Here is an 11,163-nt window from a genome sequence, read left to right as displayed (position 1 = left end):
TGGACTTTGCATAGAATTATAGCCCAGATACAAGTAGCTTTGGGGCTGGAGGATGGCTCAGTGGTAAGAGCTGGCTGCTCTTCTAGAGGACTGGGATTCATTTTCACCTACATGACAGCTCATAGCTGTCTGTAACTCCAGTTCCATGGAATTCCAATGCCCTTTTCTGACTTCTGTAAGAACCAGTCATACACACAGTATACATACTTAACACACTCAGGAAAAACAATCATACATGTATTATAAATACATATTTTTAAGTGGCTTAGGCGTTATGAGACCTGGGTTCTAGTCCCAGATCTGGCTGGAATCCTTAAAGTAGACACTATTATATGGTATCTTATTAGCTAAGAGACGAGAATAATATCTACCTTGTAGGATTAATGGCATGTAAAGTATTTAACTCCACAAGTATTAGTCCTTTCCCCTTCATTTGCAAAATGAAGATCCGACTAGATGTTTATGTCTCTTCCATATTTATTCTAGACCTGTCCTATTACCATAATTATTCTGTTCTACCTCATTTACTATACATAAATGGTGAATAATGAGGTCTCTCCTAACTTGGATACATAACAGGAGCCACCCCAGTGTGAAACTGGAGTGTTTTGTCTCTAGAAGCCTTCACCTTTCCTTTCTCTCTAAACCTCCTGAAGAGGCAGAAGGGGTCGGGTCCTGTACCAAAGTCTGCACGTGAGCAGGAGAGGCCTCCCTTCTTGGACATGACCTTTGAGAGTGGGGTAGGCTCAGTTACTCCCCGAAGCGGAGTCCCTCAGAAGCGCACACTGTGTGGCTTTTCTCCCTCAAGGGTTTTCTTCTCAAACCCCTGTTATTCCTCACAGGCGCCCTAGGATACTGCGGATGCTGGTATGGGGTGCTCTGCATCAGTACTAATGCCTACGTGAGTCAACTCTTCCTACAGATCCTCTGAGCCCAAAGCTCCACGCCTGAGAGGGATGTTGCGCTAATGGCTCCAAAATCTGACTGAACCTTCTCCCAGTACTTGCTCTCAGTGAACGCCCTCAGGCTCAGAAACCACCGAGATGGAATCTGGAGGATCCCTGCACAGCAGCAGGAAGACAGATCCTGTATGGGAGACTACGGACAGAGTCACTTTCTGACTTTGACTCCACGCTCCCGGCCTTAGAGAGTGAGGTTGTAAGTATAAGGCACGCCACTCTCAGCGGCGACCCCCAGGACCGGAAGCCTAGAGCTGGCTCTCGGGTTGATGCTTGCAGAATTTACTGAGCAGCATGGCTTCCCATGCTGGAGAGTATTATGGGTTGACTTGCATTTGCCCACAATTTATGAATTGACTTTCTAACCTCTGGTATCTCAGAGTGTGACTACAGTGGATGTCATGGACACGCCCTCATCTAATGGACTAATGACTTATAAGGAGAGATTAGTCATGGACAGACACCAGAAGAAAACGGCCATCTACAAGGCAAGGAGAGAGGCCTTAGAAGGAACTGTAATTTATAAAAAAAAAAAAAAAACATGTTAATTTCAACAGATAGACCGACGGGCTGTTAGGGGAAAAGTCAGGTGCAAATGACCCTGGAATAAACAGGGCATTTCCAGGGGAAATACCAAGCAGTAAATTAATACGGCAGAAGTGTGACAAATGTAACCACATTGCATGTGTAACTTTCTCCTTGACCCAAACCAAGTAAATGGCCAGGCAGTGGTGGTGGTCAGCTTTACTCCCAGTCCTCGGGAGGCAGAGACAGGCTGATCGCAGGGAGTTTGAAGCCAGTCTAGTACAGAGAGAGGTCCAGGACAGCAAGGACTACACTGGGAAACCCTGTCTTGAAAAATAAAATGAAACCAAAAAAATTAAAAATAGAAGAGGAAATAAAGCCTAAAACTCTTGGACAAACTGAGGAAAGATACCTGCAATACAGAAAAGCAAGTAGCTAAGATCCTCAATTTACACGTTTATATAGGAAGAAAAGTCATAATAGGAAAAAAATCAATGAATGTGAACATAGAGATGTGGATGGACAATAATGTTCCACGTGGAACTAAGAGATGAGCGTCAAGACGGACTGTTTTCATCTGTGAGAGCAGCAGGCAAGGCAGAGCAAGGAGCCACCGAGCCTGTGCAAGCCAGCTCAGCAGCCCCCCATCTGTGAGGCCCAACAAGGAGCAGCTACTCTTGTATGCCACCATTAACTACTGCCAAGATGCCAATTATGGACTTTTTTGAGGAAAAAAAAACAAAACAACATGACAATTGCTTCCAGTACAGCACCCCAGCTGTTAGGAATCTGCCCTGAGTATAAACTAGCAAAATATACCAAGATATACCTGAGTTCAAGGAGGCTCACTGTGTCCTTTTTCATAATAAGAGGGGGAAATGGAACCAGCTAAATTGTCCACATTAAAAGTGTTTAAACAACATATAAATACCTCCACACACTGAATTGTAACACGCCCTCAAAGAATGAGGTGGCCCTGAATGCTGACAAGGAAGGGTGTCCCAGAGATGCTGAAGTGTAGTGTAAAGAGCTATAGTTATACTACATTTACCTGTACAGGTAGCTTGCCTGTGTGTGTTGTGAACCACCATGTGGTTGCTGGGAATTGAACCCAGGACCTCTGGATGAGCTGCCAGTGCTCTTAACCATTAAGCCAACTATCCAGCCCACGAGAAGTCTTTGGGTATACAAAAGTTTATTTGGGTTTGAATGCAGACATGTATCTATAACCACTTATTCATTTATCCATCCATCCATCATCCATCCATTCAGTGAGCATGTATATGTGCACCTGGACTTGCAGGTTATAAGCCTTGATGTGGGTGCTGGAAACAGATCCCAGATCTTCTGAAAGAGTAACAAATGCTCTTAACCGTGGAAGCATCTATCTCTCCAGCTCCCCAAATATGAATCAATAAACAGATTTTTTTCCAACTTAGAGACATTACTTTAAGGACATTTTAGGCAACAAGCAGAGCAGGAAGGCAAACTTTCTTCTTACTTTTGCCTTACAGCTGGTTACTGTTTTACTAGAAGTCTTGATGGGAAGTCTTTTTAAAAGGAAAGTATTATCTCTTTCAGTTTGAAAAGAAGTAGTTAGGGGACAGCAAGAAGAAACAATGAAATATATAAAATGCATTGTATCATTGAATTTATAAGCAATAGAGTTTGAATTTATAGAGCAATAGAAGAAACAGGATAAGGGTAGAAGTGTTGTTGTAAATATATAAAAATAAAATATGTATAGTGGTCTTTTACCTCATTAGGTCTGACACCGCGGTGCCCCAAGATATCTCCTAGATACCTTGCTGGAAACACATCCTAACTCCGTGGCGGCACAGACCAGTCACCCCCACACTCCATTACACTTAAATCTACACATTAAAGAACACACAATACCTTTGATCCAATTAGTAAGATATAATTGCCCACTTAAACATACAATGCCTGGTACCATCCATCCCTTAAGAACATTAATAACAACCTGTAAATACACAGAGCGAGATCTTTACATCAGCCTCCATCGTCTTGCCACGGCTTCTCCCTCTCCCTCTCCCTCCTGTCTCTTCCTTTCTCTCCTAGTCTCCTCCTCTTCCTTCAAACTTCTCTCCCGCCCATCCTTCCTTCTCATCCAATCACAGGCCTCCTTCTATCCTGTACCTGCCGCTCACCTGTTCTTTACAAATTCAATGGGGAGAAGGTTCTGATGAAGTCACCTGATTCCTGAATACATGACTAGGCAGCTGTCCTTGGGGCAGTGGAATTAGCATCAAAATACAGATAACTTCAGGGCAAACCACAACATAGAAGTTTGTAACATTTTATTTTGAAATAATTCTAAATATATGGGAAAGTTATAAAACTATTATAAAGAACTATATATCACATTCGTATATAATACATCCATATATGCACATATAGGTGCACCAGTGCAGGCTCACAGTCTGCTACTCCACTCAGTACTCCATCGGGCTCATGGAGGACCGAGCTAATGGCCTAACACATGCTAAGCACAGAGCGAGCTATAGCCTCAGCCTTACTATTTCCATGAGCATCAAGTTCATACTTCTTAATTTTTGCCTTTTGTTGAAAAAGAATCACACAATGAAGCTCAGGATGACCTTGAACTCATGAGTCTTCTACTTCAGCCCCTCAAGCACTAAAATTATGGGCATGCACCACCATGCTATTTTTTGAAGATAGTTTTCATTGTTCAGGCTGACGCTAAACTCAACAAAAATGACCTTTACTTCTTATCTTCCTTCTTCCACCTCCCAAGTGTATACATGTCCACCATTCCTGGCATTACGTTGTGCTGGGGATCAAACCCAGGACTTCATGCATGCTAGACAGTCACTCTACCAACTGAGATACAACTCCACCCTATCTTACGTTTAGTAGATTTCTCATGGCTACCCTAGTGGGTATTAGCAGTTTCCCAAGAAGCTGTGATTCTTTTAACTGGGAATGGTATATGAAAAACAGAGACCCAGGTCCTGCTAGGTGTATTTCTGGTGACTCCAATTCTGATCTAACCACAAAGGTAAGGTTCTCCCCTGCCACAGAAATAGTCAATACTAATTAGTACAAATGTGTAGTCTGTAGAAGCAATTCCATCTAGCCAGAGATCAAAGTGGCTTTGGAACTTCGGTGGTGGTTCGTGGAGCTGGTTTGATGACAATGACAATTCTAGTCATGGAGGAAATGTCAGTTTCAGGCTCTGGTGGCAGCAGTGTTAATAGTGCACAGGGGAGCAGGGGTCATTATCATGGACTGGGTAATGGAGGCTATTCTGGAGGTAATGGAAACCACGATGATTTTGACAATTACAACTATCGCTCTTCATATTTTGGACCCACGAAGGAAGAAAACTTTGGAGGTAGAAGGTCTGACCTTACAGTGATGGAGGCTAATACTTGCCAAACCACAAAACCAAGGTAGCTATGATGGCTCCAGCAGCAGCAGCTACTATGGCAATAGCGGAAGTTTTTAATTACTTCCAGGAAACAAAGTGTAGCAGGAGAGGAAAGCCAGAGAACTGACCAGGAGGCACTGGGTGATGGCAGACCTGTGAGCTCGGCCAAGCTCAAGAGCGCAGGGCCTGGCTGCAATAAAGATGTGCTCTAGAAAACACTCGTGTCTGTGGACAAAAACAAAACAAAATAACAACAACAAAACACCTGTCTTAGGGTCTTGCTGCTGTGAACAGACACCATGACCAAGGCAAGTCTTATAAAGGACAACATTTAATTGAGGCTGGCTTACAGGTTCAGAGGTTCAGTCCATTATCATCAAGGTGGGAGCACGGCAGCATCTAGGCAGGCATGGTGCAGGAGGAGCTGAGAGTTCTACATCTTTATCTGAAGGCAGCTAGTGGAAGACTGACTTCCAGGCAGCTAGAACAAGAAACTTATAACCCATACCCACAGTGACACACTTACTCCAACAGGATCACATCTTCTAATCCTGCCAACTCCCTGGGCTGAGCAAATACAAACTATCACAAAAACCCAAAACAAACAAACAAACAAAGCAAGGATTGTTCTGCTGACTTGTAATGGGTGGCTCTAGTTCTGACCTATGGACAGTATAAAGTATCTAACAACAGACTTTGATGTAGTTTTTTTACCCAAACTGTTGATTGCTATATGTAATGGTGCTAAATAAAAGTAAGTGTGTATGTGTGTGCGCGTGTGTGTGTGTGTGTGTGTGTTCACTTGCACACATGTGTTTGTGTAGTAGAGCAAGGCATGGTGGCACTCCAACCCAACACTTGGGATGCTGAGGAAAGATCAGGAATTCAACGTTAGCTGGAGCTGGATAGCGATTTCAAGGCCAGCTTATGCAGTTCTACAGAGCCAGCTCTAGGACAGCCAGAGCTACACAGACCAGCCCTGTCTTGAAAACCAAAACAGAAGGAAGGGAGGAAAGGAGGGAAGGAGGGAGGGAGAATGGTCAGGAAAGAGTAAACACTATTGGTTCCTCAGCTGCTGCTATCACAGTGAGCAAGCCCCCCAAATGTCTTTACACCGCTGCTTGTGCTGGTTTTGTTTTCTGTTGTTATGATAAAAATCCATGACCAAAGCTTATGTCTTTATGTCATAGTCCATCATTAAAGAAATTGGGGCAGAGACCAAAGCAGAAATCATTAAGAAACTCACTGGCTCATGTTTATCTACCTTTCTTGTACAGACTAGGCCCTCCTGCCTAGGGACTGTGTTGTCCACAGTGGGCTGGGCCCTCCCATAGCAATCATCAATCAAGACTGTCTCTCAAAGATTTGCTCAGACCAATTTGTATGGGGCAATTCTTCAGTTGAAGTTCCCTCTTTCTGGGTAACTGTAGGTTGTGTCAAGCTGATAACAAAAACTAATCAGGTCACTTCATTTTCTTAAGGAACAGAATCCTAGGAGCAAGCACCTGACTTTCAGAGCCAAAGACACATGCTCACACTCCCATGAAGCTCAGGGGGAGGGAGAACAGCTCTGTAACTTCAATACTACTAAGCTCTACCTTCACTGAAGGGAACGTGGACTCTACAACTAAAACCATCAACGGAACAAACGAGTCATCGAGGGAGAGTCAATGAAGGGTCTCATCAGCTAAAGGAATGCAAAAAAAGAAGAGACAGAAAGGCAGACAGACAGGAGGACAGACAGACAGACAGGCACCCATGCGAATCCGGAACACATTTTAAGAATCAGAGAGATGAAGAGCAGCCAGCAACGACTCAGGAAAAAGCTATGCTTGAGATGCTGGGGAGAGCTTACAAGGTGAATGGTGACCTTTTAGAGAGCTGTCTGGAAGGAGGTTTGGAAACAGACGTCAGATTGTAAGTGGAGAAGGAATGAATGGTGAGTGAAGCAGGGACACAGTAACTTCTGGGCCAAAGGCTGCACATCACATCCCTGTTGTTTTACTGGGGCCTACAAATACATCAACCTGAGGAAAAGCACACAGGGTTCTTGTGCATAGCTCCATTTGTTCTTCACAATAGCCTCAAGATAACAGTCTTACTCCAACTTAGAAATACAGGAAAGTATATCTACTACCTACTACTGGAGAAAATGTTCACCCTTTCCCAGAAATGCCCACTGTTTATAGGCATCAGGAGATTTGAATAACTATGTATTCTCTGACCCAGAAATTTCTCTTTAAAGAAGTTTAGTCAAATCATAAGCACACATGCAGATGAACCAACAAAATTATACATTGTAACAGAAAAAAAATCAAAACACACTACCTCCAACAAAAGACTTGCATAGTGGTATGCAATCATCACCAAGTAATGTTGAAGAATGAACTGCAGACCATGAAGGAGAAATGGATTGCAATTATAAAACAAACAAAAGGGCTGGAGAGATGGCTCAAGGGTTAACAGCACTAGCTGTTCTTCCAGAGGTCATGAGTTCAATTCCCAGCAACCACATGGTGGCTCACAGCCATCTGTAATTGGATCTAGGACCCTCTTCTGGTGTGTCAGCAACAGTGTGTTCATATACATAAAATAAATGAACAAATCTTAAAAAATAAATAAATAAATAAATAAATAAATAAATAAATAAATAAATAAATAAATCAGACAAAAGAAAAAAGTACCCATACTACTATTCTACCTGGAGTGTGCACATGTATAATTTTAGGGGGGGTTCTCCTGTAATTCCCAAGAAAAATATTGCTTTTGTAAAGTTTTGGTTGACTTGGTTAGTTGTTTTATTAATGTTTGGTTGGGTTTTTGGTTTCTGATTGGTTGTTGGTTGGGTTTGGACTGTGTGTGTTTGAGACAGTTGCTCACTAGGCTGCCCTAATCTCCCTATGCAGACCAGGCTGGCTTCAAACTCACAAAGATCCATCTGCCTCTGTTTCCCAAGAACTGAGATAAAAGGCATTCAACACTACCTCTGGCCTTGTAAGATTTTTTTTTTTTGAAGGTCTCTTCAAATGTTTATTTTTGTCAGAAGAGCTGACAATTTTCTGTTGAGAGTTTTGGTCTACTGTTATAACAAGCATTTCTCCTTTGAAAATCCCACTCAAAACATCTCATTCTTTGAGGTAAAGAACTTAAAAAATGATTTTTAAAGAAACAATTATTAAAATTCCTTTAGCATGATAAATAGAAATAATCTTGTTTTTTATTTTACCCTGGTGAATATATATGTATTTTATACAACAAAGTATCTCTTCTCTTATTGGCAAGCCGCAGGTGAGAATTACCCACGCTCACGCACACTCATCATAGGTCACAGTGCAGCCGTGCCATGCTCATACAGACGGTAAAAGGAACAATTATCAATACTCTTCTGGCAAAACAACCCAGGTTTTGGAATGGCAAAAGCAAAAGAAGTTTAGGCATCAAAGCAGCTCCGGGAGGCATCAGTCTGAGTCTTCATCATCGAGGTAGTCCTCAGCATTGCTTAACGTTCGAGACCCATCTGTTGCCTGCTTCTTCTTCAGGAGCGATGCACAGGCAGCGTTGGTGGCCATGTCCAAGGCTAGCTTCTTCTCATTGTTTCTCAAGACTGTCCTCACACCTTTTGCAAGTAGCAACTGGACAGTGTCTGCATAACCCTTCCAGGCAGCTGCGTGCAGAGCCGTGTCTCCCAGCTTGTTCTGCTGGTTCAGTTCCACATTCGGCTGAGTAAACAGAACCTCCACTATGTCTTTGTGGCCACCGTGGCAGTACAGGGCTGTGCTTCCAGCTTCGTCCAGGCTTTGTTCACGCCCACTCGGTTGTCCAAGCACTCCCTCAGCCAGCTCAAGTTGCCTCTTTTTGCAGCCTCATACAATGGATTGTCAATGGATTCTGCCTGCTCAGCCACATAGTTGCTTGGGATCAGTCCTGTTCTGCCTTTGAATGTCCCTTTCCACCAGCTGGTGTCACTCATGTCAGTGATGTAGATAATATCTCCTTCTTCGAAGTATAATTCATCTGGAGTTCTGGGTTCAAATGTATATAGAGCTCTGAAGACTTTAACTTGCCCTGGTTTGACCGGTTTGGGAGGTGGCTTGGACATGGCGCTACTCGGAGCGGCCAGGCTCAGCCGCTGGAGCCCCACACGCAGACAGGAACTGGGGGCCAAGCCTGTGCTAGCCGCGGCTGCTCCGGACCCGCGCGCAACCCGAAGCGGGACACCGGGACTAGCGAGCTCCGCAGACAGCCCAGCCTTCCCACCAGAAAGTGGCTACACCTCGCTGGCTCGTAATTTATTTATCATATATGAGTACACTGTAGCTGTCTTCAGACACACCAGTAGAGGGCCTCAGATCTCATTACAGATGGTCGTGAGCCACCATGTGGTTGCTGGGATTTGAACTCAGGACCTTTGGAAGAGCAGTCAGTGCTCTTAACCACTGAGCCATCTCTCCAGCCCAAGATTTTTTAAAATAAAGTCCTACATGTTCAATTCTTGTTTAGGTTCAGACAGGAAGGTCTGTGAAAGCAGCCTGACTTTCTGGTCATCCATTCTACCACCTAGGCTGTCTCTTCTTATACAGACGAGAAGCAAGAGGAGAATAAGGCCCCTCAATCATACAGAAATGTTTTTTCCTATTTGCTTCCTTAACGTTCAGTTAAAGCAAGTCCTTTAAATCCAACATGCCAGGAAACCTGAGTAGAAACCTTTCTTGTACTTAAGGAGTTAGCATAAGTTAAGGAAATAGCAAGAATAAAGATTTCATGAGCCCTCAACATACTTCTGGATGTGTAGGCATGACCACCTGGTAAAAACGAAAACCACACCCGGAGCCCCTTTTTTGATTCTAGTCTTTCCTAACTTGGGATTGTTACACTCCCAAGCACTCTTTCTTAGAAGTGCAAATTCTCCCAAAGAAGAGGTTCTAGTAGAGAATGGGCTCACTAGTGCACACCTATAATGTCAACAGTTGGAAGGTGGAGGCGGAAGGGTCAGGAGTTCAAGACCAATCTGGGCTACATGGCACTATGAGTTCGAGGAGAGCCTGGGCTGAGAGCGAAAGACAGGTGGAAGAAAGGGAAGATATGTAAGGTGTGTTAAAGCTTCTACAATCTTTAAAATTGTATCGATTAAATTTTCAGTGATTGTGGAGGGGTGGACACCTTCAGCAAATCAAGCTAGCTTTAACACCCTTACTAGTCATTTTATGTATTTGAACAGCTATCTTATACCTATCACTCAAATCATTTCAGACAGTACACCTGCCACTAACCTCTACGAACTTCAGACAAAGATCGTATCAGAGGCCTTATTCCTGGCTTGGCTATAATCTGCATACCTGATGCACACACACACACACACACACACACACACACACACACACAGAGTACATAAAAGGACACTTGATTTATGACTTCCTTTCGTTCTGTTACTAGAAAGAAGTTCATGAAATACGAGTTGAAACATGGTATTTGGGCAACCTGGATTTGTGTTCTCCAGGCCATGGTCACTCATTTTTGGCTACAGAATAAACGTATTCTCTTGTGTTTGTGAGGAAAGAAGGAGGGAAGAGGCTTTAAAAGGTATGCACTGTCGGATCTAGGTTCTCAGGTAGTAGAATGTCGAGTCTCTTAGGGCACTTCAGAGACGCTTGGGTTGGGGGGTGGGGGTGACTTCAGTGCTTTCTGCAGAACTTACAGAACTTACAGAAATTAGCTGTCAAGGTCTACTTCGGCCCAGTAGGTCCTATCCAAGGCTCTCCTGGAGGCCGCCGCGAGGTGGCACAAGAGGGTGCGCCAGTGCTCTTTGTTAAGTCTGCGGGGTCCGGGGAGAAACACCTGGGCGAGCCAAATCACAGGAGCCCGCATGTGGAGGTTGGGGGAGCAAGAAGGGTGCGGTGCACCGTGTGGGCAGGGCTGCGGTACGTGCCAACAATGTTGGCTAAAGGAACTCCCATAGTCTCAAACGCCCCCTCCTCAGGAGAGTTCAAAGGTGAGGCACACACCTTCCCCCTTCCTACCCCACGCTCTCCCAAAAAAACTACCTCTACGGCCTGCGCACGCGCAGCAAGAGGGGTTACGGTGGCCTGCTGGAGACAAATTACTAATGCGTTACTGTTCCTTCCGCCCCAACTTAGCAAGAACAAATCTCTAGGACCAATTTCTGACTGTAGTCAGGAAAAGATACTTGAGGAGGAGAGCAAATATATAGATTGGGGAACCGGAAAAGTAAATATGCGGACTATCCAGAACAGGGAGAAAATGCGA

The 11,163-nt window shown here is 44.0% G+C and overlaps 1 pseudogene; it reads right to left on the bottom strand.

The window, feature by feature from the left end:
• Positions 1 to 7,899: 7,899 nt before the first annotated feature.
• On the bottom strand, positions 7,900 to 9,177 carry Ostf1-ps1 (osteoclast stimulating factor 1, pseudogene 1; annotated as a pseudogene).
• Between the last annotated feature and the right edge of the window lie 1,986 nt (positions 9,178 to 11,163).

The sequence above is a fragment of the Rattus norvegicus genome, chromosome 13 (assembly GCF_036323735.1).
Source record: "Rattus norvegicus strain BN/NHsdMcwi chromosome 13, GRCr8, whole genome shotgun sequence".
In the NCBI taxonomy this organism is placed as follows: domain Eukaryota; kingdom Metazoa; phylum Chordata; class Mammalia; order Rodentia; family Muridae; genus Rattus; species Rattus norvegicus.
Note: the sequence above shows the minus strand (reverse complement) of the source record. Positions and strands in the feature narration are given on the sequence as shown.